The sequence below is a fragment of the Heptranchias perlo genome, chromosome 13, assembly GCF_035084215.1.
Source record: "Heptranchias perlo isolate sHepPer1 chromosome 13, sHepPer1.hap1, whole genome shotgun sequence".
Taxonomy (NCBI): Eukaryota; Metazoa; Chordata; class Chondrichthyes; order Hexanchiformes; family Hexanchidae; genus Heptranchias; species Heptranchias perlo.
This window is the reverse complement of record NC_090337.1, coordinates 57907691-57925748: the sequence shown is the minus strand read 5'-3', so window position 1 is coordinate 57925748 and position 18058 is coordinate 57907691.

The following is an 18058-nucleotide window of genomic DNA, read 5'->3' as shown; positions in this document are numbered from 1 at the left end:
TTGTGCCACTAGTTTTTAGTGATTTCTGTACTTGGACCCTTAAATCTCTCTGCTCCCCTACATTCCTAGCTTGTCACCACTTATAAGATACCCTGATCTATCTTTCTTGTGTCCAATGTGGATGACCTTACATTTCCCCACATTGAACGCCATCTGCCACAGTTTTGCGCACTCACTTAATCTATCAATGTCCCTTTGAAACTTTCTGCTCCCATCTATATTATTCACTGTGCCACCTAACTTGGTGTCATCAGCAAACTTGGATATGTAGCTCTCTATTCCTTCATCCAAGTCATTTATAAATATAGTGAAAAGCTGAGGCCCTGGTACAGCTCCCTGGGGGACACCACTAGTCACATCCTGCCAATTGGAGTATATACCCATTATCCCAACTCTCTGTCTCCTACCTCCTAACCAACTCCCTACCCATGTCAATAGATTGCCTCCAATTCCATGCGCTCTCATTTTTCTTAGCAGCCTCTTATGTGGAACTTTATCAAATGTCTTCTGGGAGTCCATATAAATAACATCCATAGACACTCCCTTATCTACCACGTTAGTTACCTCCTCAAAAAATTCAACTCGGTTCATTAGACATGATTTACCCTTTACAAATCCATGCTGGCTCTCTCTGATCAGTTCCTGTTTGTCCACGTGCTCAGTTGCTCTGTGCCTAATAATAGATTCTAGTATCTTTCCCACAACAGCGTTAGACTAATAGGCCTATCATTTCCGAGTTTATCTCTCTCACCCTTCTTAAATAGTGGAGTGAAATCAGCAGTTTTCCATACCAAGGGGACAATTCTTGCATTGAGAGAGTTTTGGAAGATCATTACTAAACCATCTACAATTTTCTCACCTACTTCTTTTAATACCTTGGGGTGGAAACCATCAGGTCCTGAAAAAGTGTATAATTAGTATCGGTGGCCAATAAGGCCACAAAGGGAAATGGCAGGGTCATGCATCAAACCGAAAGGAAGTATATTTACAAAGACAGATTTCAAAGGGGCACTCAGGAAACTGATTCAAACATAGACTGTCAATGTACTAAACTTTTGCACTGTGCAGAAATTCAATACATCAAAGTACCAAATCCATTCACTTCCATTGTACTAAATCCCTTTAAAAATCACTCTGTACAAAATACCAATGTAACATTGTAACACATTCCTTCACATTGCTGCCATTGAACAAATTCTGAATGTATCAATGTACCAAATCTCTTTACAATCACTCCCATTATGTGGAAACCCAATGTACCAATATACCCAACTCTTCTATACTCATTCCCATCGTACAGAATCCCAATGTATCAATCCCATTTGCATTCATTCCCATTGTACAACATCTCAATGTACCAAATCACTTCACACTCATTCCCACTGCACACAATCCCAATATAGTAATATACCCATCACTTTTGAGGGGTTTTAAATCATTTTTTTTCTTAATGGAAAGATTTTGGGATTGAGGTATGTAAAAGTGGTGTGTTTTGAAACAAGGTGAATTCCTACAGATCTTTAAAAATGGCCGCAGACTGCAGGGATTGAAGATGTGCATTGTAGCCAGACCGGCCAGTTTGTGCAGTGTCACAGCTCACAGTCCACTTCAAACTGATACAATGAGGATCAGCTGTCTCATCCTAGGCCCATTATCCAGGACAGTCCTCGTTCATTTTGAACAGCAGGAGATATTTTCCTTAAACCCCTACGCTGGGAGGAGGGAGGAGAGATAGGCATTTTTATTGTCATGTCTCCTGGAGAATCACTAACAGTGGAGGGAGTCCATATTGCACCATTCCCCCGGCTGGAGAGACAGAGAGAAAAAGAGAAAAGGACACATGGGCAGTCAGTCAGCTTTTAGAAAAAAAAAGAGACTGTGAGGGGCAGGCCTGAGGCCCAGGAGCTAAAATGCAGGTCAGTTTTTGGCAGTTAGTTGATGTCTGAAAGACAGGTTCTGCCAGAAACCAGTGAGGCAGCCCACAAAAGGGACTGGTCTATTATTTCCTTCCATTTTTTTGAGAAGAGAAGCCAGATTGAGTTAAGTGAACGGACTTTGCTTTGACTGTTCCTCTGTCGCTCACTTGTTGTCGGTGAGACACAGCAGCCCAACGATTCATATTTGGTCCCGTCCCACCAATGATTTCAGTCTGCCTTTGAAAAAGTTGGAGAAGCGGGTGTGGGGACACGTGCAAAGAGAACAGGGGGAGGGGAGGGGGAGATTTATATCCCTCCGGGCGGGCGGCCAGTTAAAATCGCCCCGGTCACTTACCCACCCTGGAGTTGGCGGGGTTCTTTTTAACAAATGCATGTCAGATCCCCCATCATGTCCAGACTGCAACATTTGACTAGACGGCCTGAGCGGGAAGCGTCAGTGAGTTTCCCTCCTGGCCAACACCGCGAGGAAGTGGATCGGGGCCAGAAGAGACCCAAAGAGATAAGTTTTTGAATTTTTTTTACTTTCCTTGTGGGACCAGGAATGTTTTAAAAAAGCATGACAGTTAAATGCAGGCAATGCTCACAGTAACAAGTAACACTGATTTTACTTTGAATAGTTAAAATGTACAGGCAAAAAAATGTGGTTCAGTACCTCACTGGTTGGAGTGAGCCTTTGGCTCAGTGGTAGCATTCCCGCCTCCGAGTCAGAAGGTGAAGGGTTCAAAGTCCTGCTCCAGAAAGCCCCGGTTAGCAGAGACTACAATATGGCCTCTAAATACCGGGTTGGCCTCTAGCTAGTTATTCCCATCTGGACGGAGTGACCACTGGTTCAGCGGTAGCACTCCCCCCTCTGAGTCAGAAGGGTTTGGACCCCACTGCGGACAGCCCTGGTGGGCGGAGACTGAAACGCTGGCTCTGAATACTGGATTGACATTCAGCGGGTGTATCTGCCTCCGATGGGTGTGGGTGTCCCCCCCCCGCTTTGTTAAAGGTAGGTGGGGCTCTTTGGCCTTGGTTGGTTAGAGCCCACCTAGGAGAAGGTGCAAACCGTGAAGACGGTAATGGGAAACTACCTCAGCTCCTCTTCCCTAGTAAGTGGCTTAAGAACATAATGGATGGACGAGACTTATTAGTTCCATGAACTACAACTGATTAAATTTGCTTAATCGTATTGCTGTTTCCTTTTTGAAAAATTGGGCTTACAGAAGCTGGGGAAAACAACAAGAAGTAAATAAAGAAAGAAAAATGGAAAGAATTAATTAAAGAAAGTCGTCAATGGTGTGAAGGGTCAGGAGGGACCGTCTGCCAGTGGCCAGAGGCTCAGACTGTAGAAAGGGCCAAGAGTTGCTATAGGTTAAGGGAGGAAGGTGAGCGGGTGGCCTGCGGTCAGAGGGCTGAGGCCCGGTGCAAAAAGGGTCAGGAAATAAGACATGTTAGGGTTGGAGCCCGATCGGCAGGTAATGGAGGTGAGGCATCGAAGGCCACGGAGAGACGAGGCAGGGAGGGGGCTAGGAATGGGACCAGGAAGTCAAGGGAATCAGTCAGGGATTTTTATTCATTCTTGGGGTATGGGCATCGCTGGCAAGGCTGGCATTTATTGCCCATCCTTGTTGCCCTGATACAAGTGAGTGTCTTGCTTCAGAGGGAAGTTAAGAGTCAATCACATTGATGTGGAACTGGAGTCACATATAGGTCGGAGTAAGGGAGCACGGAGTAAGGGAGCACGGAGTAGCAGCTATTGACAGAGTCTGGTTTCAGAGTCCATAACTGGGAATTTGGTGAGTGAGTGTGGGGATTTGGTGCAGTAATGGGTGAGGTGCATTTGATTAGTCAGCAGAGCGGAGAGGGGCGGGCCGAGAGCGGAGAGCGGAGAGCGGAGAGGGGAGAGGGGAGAGCGGAGAGCGGAGAGGGGAGAGCGGAGAGCGGAGAGGGGAGAGCGGAGAGCGGAGAGGGGAGAGCGGAGAGGGGTGCGCCGAGAGCCGAGAGCCGAGAGCGGAGAGGGGAGAGCGGAGAGCGGAGAGGGGTGCGCCGAGAGCGGAGAGGGGAGAGCGGAGAGGGGAGAGCGGAGAGGGGAGAGCGGAGAGCGGAGAGGGGTGCGCCGAGAGCGGAGAGGGGAGAGCGGAGAGGGGAGAGCGGAGAGGGGAGAGCGGAGAGCGGAGAGGGGTGCGCCGAGAGCGGAGAGCGGAGAGCGGAGAGCGGAGAGCGGAGAGGGGAGAGCGGAGAGGGGAGAGCGGAGAGGGGAGAGCGGAGAGCGGAGAGGGGTGCGCCGAGAGCGGAGAGGGGAGAGCGGAGAGGGGAGAGCGGAGAGGGGAGAGCGGAGAGCGGAGAGGGGTGCGCCGAGAGCGGAGAGCGGAGAGCGGAGAGCGGAGAGGGGAGAGCGGAGAGGGGAGAGCGGAGAGGGGAGAGCGGAGAGCGGAGAGGGGTGCGCCGAGAGCGGAGAGGGGAGAGGGGAGAGCGGAGAGGGGTGCGCCGAGAGCGGAGAGGGGAGAGGGGCGCGCCGAGAGCGGAGAGGGGCGCGCCGAGAGCGGAGAGGGGCGCGCCGAGAGCGGAGAGCGGAGAGGGGAGAGCGGAGAGCGGAGAGCGGAAAGGGGCGGGCCGAGAGCGGAGAGCGGAGGGGGGCGGGCCGAGAGCGGAGAGGGGCGCGCCGAGAGCGGAGAGGGGAGAGGGGCGCGCCGAGAGCGGAGAGGGGCGCGCCGAGAGCGGAGAGGGGCGCGCCGAGAGCGGAGGGGGGCGCGCCGAGAGCGGAGGGGGGCGCGCCGAGAGCGGAGAGGGGCGCGCCGAGAGCGGAGAGGGGCGCGCCGAGAGCGGAGAGCGGAGAGCGGAGAGCGGAGAGCGGAAAGGGGCGGGCCGAGAGCGGAGGGGGGGGCGGGCCGAGAGCGGAGAGCGGAGGGGGGCGGGCCGAGAGCGGAGAGGGGCGGGCCGAGAGCGGAGAGCGGAGGGGGGCGGGCCGAGAGCGGAGGGGGGCGGGCCGAGAGCGGAGAGGGGCGGGCCGAGAGCGGAGGGGGGCGGGCCGAGAGCGGAGAGGGGCGGGCCGAGAGCGGAGAGCGGAGGGGGGCGGGCCGAGAGCGGAGAGCGGAGGGGGGCGGGCCGAGAGCGGAGAGCGGAGGGGGGCGGGCCGAGAGCGGAGAGCGGAGGGGGGCGGGCCGAGAGCGGAGAGGGGGCGGGCCCAGAGCGGAGAGGGGCGGGCCGAGAGCGGAGGGGGGCGGGCCGAGAGCGGAGAGGGGCGGGCCCAGAGCGGAGGGGGGCGGGCCGAGAGCGGAGAGGGGCGGGCCGAGAGCGGAGGGGGGCGGGCCGAGAGCGGAGGGGGGCGGGCCGAGAGCGGAGGGGGGCGGGCCGAGAGCGGAGGGGGGGCGGGCCGAGAGCGGAGGGGGGCGGGCCGAGAGCGGAGGGGGGCGGGCCGAGAGCGGAGGGGGGCGGGCCGAGAGCGGAGGGGGGCGGGCCGAGAGCGGAGAGGGGCGGGCCGAGAGCGGAGAGCGGAGGGGGGCGGGCCGAGAGCGGAGAGCGGAGGGGGGCGGGCCGAGAGCGGAGAGCGGAGGGGGGCGGGCCGAGAGCGGAGAGCGGAGGGGGGCGGGCCGAGAGCGGAGAGGGGCGCGCCGAGAGCGGAGAGGGGCGGGCCGAGAGCGGAGAGGGGCGGGCCGAGAGCGGAGGGGGGCGGGCCGAGAGCGGAGAGGGGCGGGCCGAGAGCGGAGAGGGGCGGGCCGAGAGCGGAGGGGGGCGGGCCGAGAGCAGAGAGGGGCGGGCCGAGAGCGGAGGGGGGCGGGCCGAGAGCGGAGGGGGGCGGGCCGAGAGCGGAGGGGGGGGGGCCGAGAGCGGAGAGGGGCGGGCCGAGAGCGGAGGGGGGCGGGCCCAGAGCGGAGGGGGGCGGGCCGAGAGCGGAGGGGGGCGGGCCGAGAGCGGAGAGGGGCGGGCCCAGAGCGGAGGGGGGCGGGCCGAGAGCGGAGGGGGGCGGGCCGAGAGCGGAGAGGGGCGGGCCCAGAGCGGAGGGGGGCGGGCCCAGAGCGGAGGGGGGCGGGCCGAGAGCGGAGGGGGGCGGGCCGAGAGCGGAGGGGGGCGGGCCGAGAGCGGAGAGGGGCGGGCCGAGAGCGGAGAGGGGCGCGCCGAGAGCGGAGGGGGGGCGCGCCGAGAGCGGAGAGGGGCGGGCCGAGAGCGGAGGGGGGCGGGCCGAGAGCGGAGGGGGGCGGGCCGAGAGCGGAGAGCGGAGAGCGGAGAGGGGCGGGCCGAGAGCGGAGAGCGGAGAGCGGAGAGGGGCGGGCCGAGAGCGGAGAGCGGAGAGCGGAGGGGGGCGGGCCGAGAGCGGAGAGGGGCGGGCCGAGAGCGGAGGGGGGCGGGCCGAGAGCGGAGAGGGGCGGGCCGAGAGCGGAGGGGGGCGGGCCGAGAGCGGAGAGGGGCGGGCCGAGAGCGGAGAGGGGCGGGCCGAGAGCGGAGAGGGGCGGGCCGAGAGCGGAGAGGGGCGGGCCGAGAGCGGAGAGGGGCGGGCCGAGAGCGGAGAGGGGCGGGCCGAGAGCGGAGGGGGGCGGGCCGAGAGCGGAGAGGGGCGGGCCGAGAGCGGAGAGGGGCGGGCCGAGTGCGGAGGGGGGGCGGGCCGAGAGCGGAGGGGGGCGGGCCGAGAGCGGAGAGGGGCGGGCCGAGAGCGGAGAGGGGCGGGCCGAGAGCGGAGAGGGGCGGGCCGAGAGCGGAGGGGGGCGGGCCGAGAGCGGAGGGGGGCGGGCCGAGAGCGGAGGGGGGCGGGCCGAGAGCGGAGGGGGGCGGGCCGAGAGCGGAGGGGGGCGGGCCGAGAGCGGAGGGGGGGCGGGCCGAGAGCGGAGGGGGGCGGGCCGAGAGCGGAGGGGGGCGGGCCGAGAGCGGAGAGCGGAGGGGGGGCGCGCCGAGAGTGGAGAGGGGCGCGCCGAGAGCGGAGAGGGGCGGGCCGAGAGTGGAGAGGGGCGCGCCGAGAGCGGAGGGGGGCGGGCCGAGAGCGTGGGGGGCGGGCCGAGAGCGGAGAGCGGAGAGCGGAGAGCGGAAAGGGGCGGGCCGAGAGCGGAGGGGGGGCGGGCCGAGAGCGGAGGGGGGGCGGGCCGAGAGCGGAGGGGGGCGGGCCGAGAGCGGAGGGGGGCGGGCCGAGAGCGGAGTGGGGCGGGCCGAGAGCGGAGGGGGGCGGGCCGAGAGCGGAGAGGGGCGGGCCGAGAGCGTGGGGGGCGGGCCGAGAGCGGAGAGGGGCGGGCCGAGAGCGGAGAGGGGCGGGCCGAGAGCGGAGAGGGGCGGGCCGAGAGCGGAGAGGGGCGGGCCGAGAGCGTGGGGGGCGGGCCGAGAGCGGAGGGGGGGCGGGCCGAGAGCGGAGAGGGGGCGGGCCGAGAGCGGAGGGGGGCGGGCCGAGAGCGGAGAGGGGGCGGGCCGAGAGCGGAGGGGGGCGGGCCGAGAGCGGAGAGGGGGCGGGCCGAGAGCGGAGGGGGGCGGGCCGAGAGCGGAGAGGGGGCGGGCCGAGAGCGGAGGGGGGCGGGCCGAGAGCGGAGAGGGGCGGGCCGAGAGCGGAGAGGGGCGGGCCGAGAGCGGAGGGGGGCGGGCCGAGAGCGGAGAGGGGCGGGCCGAGAGCGGAGGGGGGCGGGCCGAGAGCGGAGGGGGGCGGGCCGAGAGCGGAGAGGGGCGGGCCGAGAGCGGAGGGGGGCGGGCCGAGAGCGGAGGGGGGCGGGCCGAGAGCGGAGGGGGGGCGGGCCGAGAGCGGAGGGGGGGCGGGCCGAGAGCGGAGGGGGGGCGGGCCGAGAGCGGAGGGGGGGCGGGCCGAGAGCGGAGGGGGGGCGGGCCGAGAGCGGAGGGGGGGGCGGGCCGAGAGCGGAGGGGGGCGGGCCGAGAGCGGAGGGGGGCGGGCCGAGAGCGGAGGGGGGGCGGGCCGAGAGCGGAGGGGGGGCGGGCCGAGAGCGGAGAGGGGCGGGCCGAGAGCGGAGGGGGGGGCGGGCCGAGAGCGGAGGGGGGCGGGCCGAGAGCGGAGGGGGGCGGGCCGAGAGCGGAGGGGGGGGCGGGCCGAGAGCGGAGGGGGGCGGGCCGAGAGCGGAGAGGGGCGGGCCGAGAGCGGAGGGGGGCGGGCCGAGAGCGGAGGGGCGGGCCGAGAGCGGAGAGGGGCGGGCCGAGAGCGGAGGGGGGCGGGCCGAGAGCGGAGAGGGGCGGGCCGAGAGCGGAGGGGGGCGGGCCGAGAGCGGAGAGGGGCGGGCCCAGAGCGGAGAGGGGCGGGCCGAGAGCGGAGAGGGGGCGGGCCGAGAGCGGAGGGGGGGCGGGCCGAGAGCGGAGAGGGGCGGGCCGAGAGCGGAGAGGGGCGGGCCGAGAGCGGAGAGGGGCGGGCCGAGAGCGGAGAGGGGCGGGCCGAGAGCGGAGAGGGGCGGGCCGAGAGCGGAGAGGGGCGGGCCGAGAGCGGAGAGGGGCGGGCCGAGAGCGGAGGGGGGCGGGCCGAGAGCGGAGGGGGGCGGGCCGAGAGCGGAGAGGGGCGGGCCGAGAGCGGAGAGGGGCGGGCCGAGAGCGGAGAGGGGCGGGCCGAGAGCGGAGAGGGGCGGGCCGAGAGCGGAGAGGGGCGGGCCGAGAGCGGAGAGGGGCGGGCCGAGAGCGGAGGGGCGGGCCGAGAGCGGAGAGGGGCGGGCCGAGAGCGGAGAGGGGCGGGCCCAGAGCGGAGAGGGGCGGGCCGAGAGCGGAGAGGGGCGGGCCGAGAGCGGAGAGGGGCGGGCCCAGAGCGGAGAGGGGCGGGCCCAGAGCGGAGAGGGGCGGGCCGAGAGCGGAGAGGGGCGGGCCGAGAGCGGAGAGGGGCGGGCCCAGAGCGGAGAGGGGCGGGCCGAGAGCGGAGAGGGGCGGGCCCAGAGCGGAGAGGGGCGGGCCCAGAGCGGAGAGGGGCGGGCCGAGAGCGGGTCACAGCAACAACAACAAAACCAAACTGCAGTGTGACGTCACAGGTCAGGCAGGTAGGTGGTTGGTGGTGAGTATCTCTTCTGTTTTCTTCTTTCTTAGGACTGTGGGCTCAGTAACTTGCAGCATAAAACTAAACTTTTTTTTAAAAAAATCTAAACTTAATTTAATAAATTAAACAAGGCCAGTACTTGGTTCATCCTAAACATAATTTGATTGGCACTGAAGTAATCAATTAAATAAATAAAATCGTTATGACAGGGCAGGAGATGTGTTGCAGCTGCAATATGTGGGAGCTACTGGACACTTTTGTCCGGGGCGACTACATCTGCAGCTCGAGGAACTTCAGCTCCGAGTTGAGGGGTTGGAGTCTGAGCTGCAGACATTGCGAGGCATCAGGGAGGGAGAAAGTTACCCGGACACTTTGATCCAGGAGGCAGTCACACCCCTTAGACTAAATACTGTAGAATTGGCACGTGGTCAGGGACAGGAGGGTGTGACTGCGAGTGAGGCAGGTACGAGGATCGAGGAGGTGGCATTGCAGGAGCCTCAGCCTCTGCACTTGTCCAGTAGATATGAGGTTCTTGCAGCCCTTATGGATGAGTGCAGGGAGGATGAGCAAACTGGCCACGGCACTGTGGTTCAGGGAGCTGTTCAAGTGGGGGGAGTAAAAAGGAATGTGGTTGTAGTAGGAGATAGTATAGTTAGAGGGATAGATACTGTTCTCTGCAGCCAAGAGCGAGAGTCCCGAAGGCTGTATTGCCTGCCTGGTGCCAAGGTTAAGGACATCTCCTCAGGGCTGGAGAGGAACTTGGAGTGGGAGGGGGAGAATTGTAAGCATCGGTGCAGGCCCCAGGGATTTACAAACAAACATTTTGTGGACTTTTGTGTTTTAAGATATTTCTGCTGGGAAAAAAAAACAGCAGCCTGTTTGAAAAGTGGGTGTGGCCCAGGTGTGTGTAATGGACAAGGGATTCTGACCAGACCCCTAAGCCAATTAAGGGAAATGTCTGAGCGGACAGAGTTTCTCTGGGAACACAATGAGCCAGGAAGGGCAACGCGTACGGTAATTGGCAGGAGATGGAGACACCATTGTTGATCAATGTTAAACCATTTAACCCAGGACTGGGTGAGAAGTGAAACCCACTATCAGCCATTACCACCACTGCGTAGATGAGGTAACCCCGAAGGATGGGAAACCAAACAAAGGAGGGCCATCAAAATCCCAAACTGGTTGGAAGCAAAAGAATATCACTGTAAGATTACCGACTACACAAAAACAGCTGGGAAAACAGCACCGCAGGAAAAGGAATGTTCCATTTTTTTTTGGTGCGAAGAAGTTTGGAACTTTGGGTGGTATAAGAGGGAGTTTTTGGACTTTTTGCTCTCTTGCTTCCTTGCCTGCTCTCGTCCTCACCTTCACAACAAGAACCGAGCACTCTGCCTGGGGCAGAGAGAAGAAACCACCACGAGAAGCAGAGCCTCGCTCTTCAACTGTATGGACGAACCTCAAGCTGAGACTTCAATACTGTGCGGCAGTACGGAATCAGGAGACACGTTTTCTGCAAGGTGAAGCAGCGAGAAAGTCAAGGGACAATCGGGGTGAGCATTGTCCAAGTCCACATCCTTAAGGCCACCGATATTGTGTGAGGGGGTGTTATGTGTTCCCAACCAAGCCATATGGGTTTAGTGGGTGGGGTATAGTGTATACTCTACTCTAGGTAGTGACGTAGTGTACTGTATTGTCTTACGCCACTTTTTTTTGATCTGTTGAAGACGGCGGTGTGTGTTAACCTTAATAGACACTGTACGATTGAGTCTGAAAAAACTTGTCCGTGAGTCAATTCTGTTCACCGTAATTCCCGTCGTCTAGAACTGTGTAAGGGGGAGATGATTCGAACCTCCCAGGCAAACCACTTACAGGATCCAGTTGTCATGGTCCACATAGGTACCAACGACATAGGCAGGACTAAGAAAGAGGTTCTACTGAGGGAGTTTGAGCAGCTAGGGATTAATTAAAAAGCAGAACCACAAAGGTAATAATCTCCGGATTATTCCTGAGCCACGAGCAAATTGACACAGGGTAAATTGGATCATAGAGATGAATGCGTGGCTCAAAGATTGGTGTGGGAGAAGTGGGTTTTGATTCATGGGGCACTGGCACCAGTACTGGGGAAAGAGGGAGCTGTTCCGTTGGGACGGGCTTCACCTGAACCATGCTGGGACCAGTGTTCTGGCAAACCAAATAACTAGGGCGGTAGAGAAGGCTTTAAACTAAATAGAGGGGGGGAGGGTTGAGGTGGGGCGAAGTTTAAATTGATAAAGTACAAGAAAGTGATGGGGGTAATGATAAACAGAGTGTGTCAGGAAGGGACAGAGTGTACAAACATAAGAGTGCACTAGCAAATGGGGCCGGGGTAGGAAAGAATGGTAAAAAGACAAAATTAAAGGTTCTTTATCTGAATGCACGCAGCATTCATAATATGACAGATGAATTGACGGCACAAATAGAAACAAATGTGTATGAACTCGTGGCCATTAGAGAGATGTGGTTGGGAGCTAAATATTCAGGCTTATTTAACATTTCGGAAGGATAGGAAAAAAGGTAAAGGTGGTGGGGTAGCTCTGTTAATAAAGGATGAAATTGGTATAATAGTGAGAAATGATCTTGGCTCAGAAGATCAAGATGTCGAATCAATTTGGGTGGAGGTAAGAAATAGCAACGGAAAGAAATCACTGGTGGGAGTAATATATAGGCCCCCTATCAGTAGCTACACAGTAGGGCAAAATATAAATCAGGAAATAAGAGGGGCTTGTAAAAAAGGTAATGCAATAATCATGGGCGATTTTAACTTTCACATAGATTGGACAAATCAAATTGGCAAAAATAGCCCTGAGGAGGAGTTCATAGAGTGCATTAGGGACTGTTTCTTAGACCAATATGTTGGGGAACCAACCAGGGAACAGGCCATTTTGGATCTGGTAATGGGTAACGAAACAGGATTAATTAATGATCTCAAAGTGAAGGATCCCTTGGGAAGCAGTGATCGTGACATGATAGAATTTCACATCCAGTTTGAGAGCGAGGATCTTGGGTCTGAAACTACTGTATTAAACTTAAATAAGGGCAATTATAAAGGAATGAGGGTGGAATTGGCTAAAGTGGACTGGGTAAACAGATTAGATGGTATGATGGTGGATAAGCAGTGGAAAACATTTAATAAGATCTTTTATGACTCGCAACAAAAATATATCCCTGTGAGGAGGAAAGACTCCACAAAAAGGGTGAACCAACCATGGCTAACTAAGGAAGTCAAGGATGGTATCAGGTTAAAAGAAAAAGTATACAACATGGCAAAGATTACTGCTAAGCCCGAAGATTGGGAAAACTTTAAAAACCAGCAAAGGATGACTAAAAGAATAATAAAGAGGGAGAAAATAAATTGAGTAAGCTAGCAAGAAATATAAAAACTGACAGTAAAAGCTTCTACAAGTATATAAGAAGGAAGAGAGTAGCTAAAGTAAACATTGGCCCTTTAGAGGATGAGACTGGGGAAATAATAATGGAAAACAAGGAAATGGCAGAGGAATTGAACAGATGTTTTGTATCTGTCTTCACTAATAACATACCAATAATAACAGAAAATCAAGGGGCAAAGGGGAGGGAGGAACTAAAAACAATCACTATCACTAGAGAAAAAGTACTAGGTAAACTAATGGGTCTAAAGGTTGACAAGTCCCCTGGACCTGATAGCTTGCATCCGAGAGTCTTGAAGGAAGTGGCTACAGAGATAGTGGATGCATTGGTTGCAATCTTCCAGAATTCACTAGATTCTGGAAAGGTCCTGGCGGATTGGAAAACTGCAAACGTAACACCCCTATTCAAGAAGGGAGTGAGACAGAAAGCAGATAACTGTAGACCGGTTAGCTGAACATATGTCAATGGGAAAATGCTAGAATCCATTATGAAGGAAGTAGTAGCAGGACATTTGGAGACTGATAATACAATCAAGGAGAGTCAACATGGTTTTATGAAGGGGAAATCATGTCTGACAAATTTATTAGAGTTCTTTGAGGAAGTAACGGGCAGGGTGGATAAAGGGGAACCAACGGATGCAGTATATTTGGATTTCCAAAAGGCATTCGATAAGGTGCCACATAAAAGATTACTGCACAAGATAAGAGCTCATGGTGTTGGGGGTAATATACTGGCATGGATAGAGGATTGGCTAATGAACAGAAAACAAAGAGTCGGGATAAAAGGGTCATTTTCAAAATGGCAATCTGTAACTAGTGGGGTGCCGCAGGGATCATTGCTGGGACCTCAACTTTTACAATATATATCAATGACTTGGATGAAGGAGCAGAGTGTCTTGTGGCCAAATTTGCTGATGATACAAAGATAGGTGGAAAAGCAAGTTGCGATGAGGACACAAAGGGCTCGATTTTACCAGCGGGTTCCGGGTGCGTTCCCGGCGGGGGGGCGTCGAAAATCACGATATCCAGGTGCGTCACCGGATTGCGCCTCGATCCCGCCCACTTCCGGGTTCCGCGCTGACGTGCGGGGGTGCGTGCGCAGCCCCCGCTGGTGGGAATCCCGCAGGCAATTAAAGCCAGCGGGATGCCACTTGAGTGTATTTACCTTGCTTGTTGAGGTCATTAAATGACCTGATTCAGCTGTTTTAATAGGAAGTGTGGGATTTTACCTTCAACCGAGACTGTTTCACACACTGGGGGAAACAGTCTCACTCCAACCGGATGTGTTGCAGCCAGCAGCCTGTGGCAGCTGCCAAGGTGCACCCCACAGGGGGGGGGGGGGGGGAGAGCCCTCACCCACGCAGGAGGCCACCGCGTCACATAGGGCAACCCCTGCCCTCCACCCCCCCCCTCCAAGCCAGAGGAAACACCGATGTGAAACCGCAGCCCCAGTGCGAGGAAACACCTACCTACCGTGCACAACCCCTCAGACCAACACCTGCCAGATGGGTGGTGCGTTGACATCCTCGGAGGACGAACAGCATGACCAGCCCCAGCAGCCTCGCAGTCCACGCCGTCCGCCTCAGCGACGTGGAGCCCCCCAACACGGTGCTGTGGCACACCCACCTGTACAGCAGGAGGGAGGGCAACCGCAGAGAGAGCTGCGTCGCAGGAGGCACTACCCTCCGCACAGGGTCTACAGACCGAGGCTCAGCTTCATGGACCTCTCCGAGGAGCAGTGCATACGGAGGCTCAGAGTCAATCGCCAGGTAGTCGCCAACATCCGCAGCCTCCTTAATGACGAGCTGCTCCCGGATGGACCAAGCAGCATCTTCTTACCTGTCGCCGTCAAAGTCACCACTGCCCTCAACTTCGTCGCATCCGGATCCTTCCAGGGTGCCACCGGGGACATCACCGGGGTCTGTCAGTCGTCTGCACACAAGTGCATAAGGCAGGTCACCGATGGGTTGTTCCACAGGGCCTCGCACTACATCAACTTCGCCATGGACGAGCGCAGCCAGATGGAGAGGGCGGTTGGATTCCATGCTGTGGCCGGCTTCCCACGGGTACAGGGTGTAATCGACTGCACCCACATAGCAATACGGGCACCTCCACATGAGCCAGGGCTGTTCATCAACAGGAAGGGGTATCACTGCATGAACGCCCAGCTCATCTGTGACCACCGCCAGAGATTCCTACACGTGTGCGCCAGATACCCCGGCAGCTGCCACGATGCCTTCGTCCTCGGGGAGTCCACCGTCCCGCCCCTCTTCCACGCACCCAACACCGGCAACGGCTGGCTCCTCGGCGACAAGGGGTATCCCCTACACACGTGGCTCATGACGCCTCTGAGGAACCCCATCACCGAGCCGGAGCGTCGGTAGAATGACAGCCACACTGCTACCAGGTCTACAATTGAGCAGACCATAGGGCGGCTCAAGATGCGCTTCAGGTGCCTTGATCGTTCTGGGGGAGCGCTGCAATACACACCATTCAGAGTGGGACGAATCATAGTTGTCTGCTGTGCCCTGCACAACATGGCCCAACAGAGAGGGGTGCCGCTGGAGGAGGCCCCATCCACACCCGCCACCCACATTGAGGACGGCGATGTGGAGGTGGAGGAGGAGGAGGAGGGGGAGGGGGAGGGGGAGGGGGAGGACGCGCCAGAGGATGATGTACGACCCATGCGCCAAACACCGGCTCACCGGGATGCTCGCCGGGCCAGGGAGGCACTCATATGTCAACGGTTCTCCTAGAGTCAGACAGTGCGAGGCGTTCGCATCTCCTCACCTGCACATGCGAGGGGCCATACCAGCCCCCTCCACTGAAGAGTGTTGCCAGTACTCCTGCACCCACAGCAGTGTGCCCAATGGGCGGCAGCAGGTGTTCGCCGTCATGATGGGCTGCATGGAACGCACCTATTGCACAGGCCGCAGAAGAATGGACGAGAGGTGGCAGGAGTGGTGAGAACGATAGTGTTTAATATGTACATGGTGCAATACTATAAACAAAAAGTGTACAAATTAACAGACACCCTGGTGCATTCCCTTTGTGCTTATAACGCCTTTGGAGTTCTTTTGCGGGAACCCCTACGTGGTGCTACCCCTGTGGCTCCAGCAGAGGTAGTGGCAGGTTGCTCCTGTTCGTGCCCTGACCGGGTAGATGCTTTGGGCCGACGCCCCCTGGGTTTCGGTGCCCGTGAGGGCACCTCCACAGACTGCTCCTCCTGCACCTGTGCAGGGGCAGACTCGGCCACCTGGAGAGGAGGCACCATTGCGGGTACTGGTTGAGAGGGGGGCAACGGGTGAGACGTGGGAGCACCTTGAGAAGCGTCCCCGCTTCCATGTCCCCGTTCACCATTTTCCCTCTCGTGGCCCCGGCCCACATCACCCCTTCCACCCTGCTGGACGGCAGTTTGGATGGCATGTGTGAGGCCTTGCAAGGCCACCCCTAGTGTATCCGTCAGTCTGTTTATGGCGGCGGAATGTTGCTCACCCTGAATCCGTACAGCCGTTGTCAAGGCCTGCACGGACTCGATGTGGAGCTGTGCGTGACGCTCGAGGGAGGCCAGCCTGTCTTCCACCGCAGACGCTCCCGCACCTACCCGCGACACTGTGTCGCCGGTACCCTCCTGTACCTGCGCCACCAATGCCCGCATGCAGGAGTTGGACTCCTCCATCACCTGCGCAATTGTGGACAATGCGCGCGGCACCTCTCCCAGTACCTCAGCAATTAGCTGGTGCCCCTCAACGACTGGTGGCCCCCTGGGTTCAGCATCTGGGTCCGGCTGAGCAGAGCCTGGAGATGAGTGCTCCCACCGACGCGGACCCTCTGCGGCTGCCCCTGCCACCAGGGTCTGCTCATGCTCACACGTGCGCGGTGAATCACCAAGTGCAACCCCAACTAGTTGGCAAGGGGGACCCACCGAGGTGCGTGTCTCTGTGCTGGTGGATGGTTGGCTCATATGTGACGATGCACCCTCAGAGACCGGCATGTCCTCTGAGGAATCGCCCTCCTCGCACACAGCGCTCGCAGACGGCCCTGCAAGAGAACAGAGGGCACTATGAGGCATGTGCACAAACGTTACGGTGCGCCTGATGGCAGGTGATGATACGGTCACTCGCGATCATGAGTGTTGAGTGTCAGCTTTCCCTTACCGGACGTTTCCGCAGCGACAGACTCGCCACCTGCGACCGACAGGCAATGTGGTGTGCGGGCGAGGTCGAGCGCCTCCACCTCTGCATCCGTCAGTTCGACCACGTGCGGCGGGCCCCCTCCGGTGCGGGCCCTTTCTCGGTTAATCTTGCACCTCTTCTCCTGTCAAGGCAAAACACAGATGCGTGAGTGAGTGCATATTGCATAGTGAGACGCATCGAGCATCGGTGTGGGTGGGTTGAGCGTGGGGCAGATGGATGGGAGGATGCATGTGCCACATGCCCATCCCATTGCATGGGGATTGGGGTGTGTGGTAGTGTTCGGGTGGGGACAGGGACGGTGGGTACTTGCGGGCACGGCGAGGATGGTGAGTGAGTGGCTGTGAGGATTGCTGCGGGAGCGCTGTGGTGGCTCTGCAGGAGGGGTTGTGATCTGTTTGGCGTGATGGTGGGGACGGGTTGTGGGAGGGTGCGTTGGTGTACTCACCTTGCCGGACCTAGTGAGGTCATTGAACCGCTTGCGGCACTGCTCCCATGTCCTGGTGGTGTTGGCCCTGCTGCTGACCTCCGCCGCCACCTCTGCCCATGCCTTCCTGGTGACGGAGCCAGGGCACTTGCGTCCGTCCGCAGGGAACAGCGTGTCCCTCCTCCTCCTCACACCCTCCAGCAGCAGCTGCAGCGCGAGGTCGGAGAAACCGTGGCGCAGCCTTGCCCCTGGGTTGCGCCATCCTGTGTTGCCTCTTGCTTGCAGCAGGAGGGGCTTTGGGGGACTGCCCCTTTAAGTGGAGCTCCTCCATCGCGAAAACGGTAGTGCGCATGCGCAGCCCGCCGGCACGCAGCTGGGGAGCGGAGAACCCGGAACCACGGCTTAATGTGATCAATTATCCCGCGATCGCGCGGGGGGCGCACTCAATTAGCCTGTTTAAGATGGAAATGAGGAGGAATTTCTTCTCCCAGAGGGTCGTGAATCTTTGGAATTCTTTAACTCAAAAAGCTGTGGAGGCTGAGTCATTGAATACATTCAAGGCTGAGTTAGACAAATTTTTGATCAGCAAGGGAGTCAAAGGATATGGGGAAAGGGCGGGAAAGTGGAGTTGAGATAAAAATCAGATCAGCTATAATCTCATTAAATGGTGGAGCAGGCTCGAAGGGCTGAATGGCCTACTCCTGCTCTTATCTCTGATGGTCTTATTAGGTCAGACCAGGAAAGGACTTCAGGTTTCCTTCCCTAAAGGACATTAATGCTTCATAGTCACTTTTACTGATACCATCTTTTTATTTCCAGATTTTTCGAACTGAATTCAAATTCCTCAAAGCTACCACGATGGGATTTGAACTCACGTTCTCTGGATTTAGATTAGGATCTACGCTCACACGTCCCAGTTTATCAATTTCAGCCTTGTTGCCGTGGGGAGTTGCTGAGCGGAGCCCAGGTGCCCATCTCTCCAGGTGGAGAACGTAGGAAGAGTTATCCTAGGGCACGTGAGAGTAGCGATACAACAAAATCAGGAGAGGCCATCAAGTTTAGTTGTCCTTTCCACCAGGGCTGGGACTGGTGACTGGGGAAAGACCCAAGGAGGAGAGACAGAGAGAGCAAAACATGAATTCTCTTTTAAATGAAAATAGAAA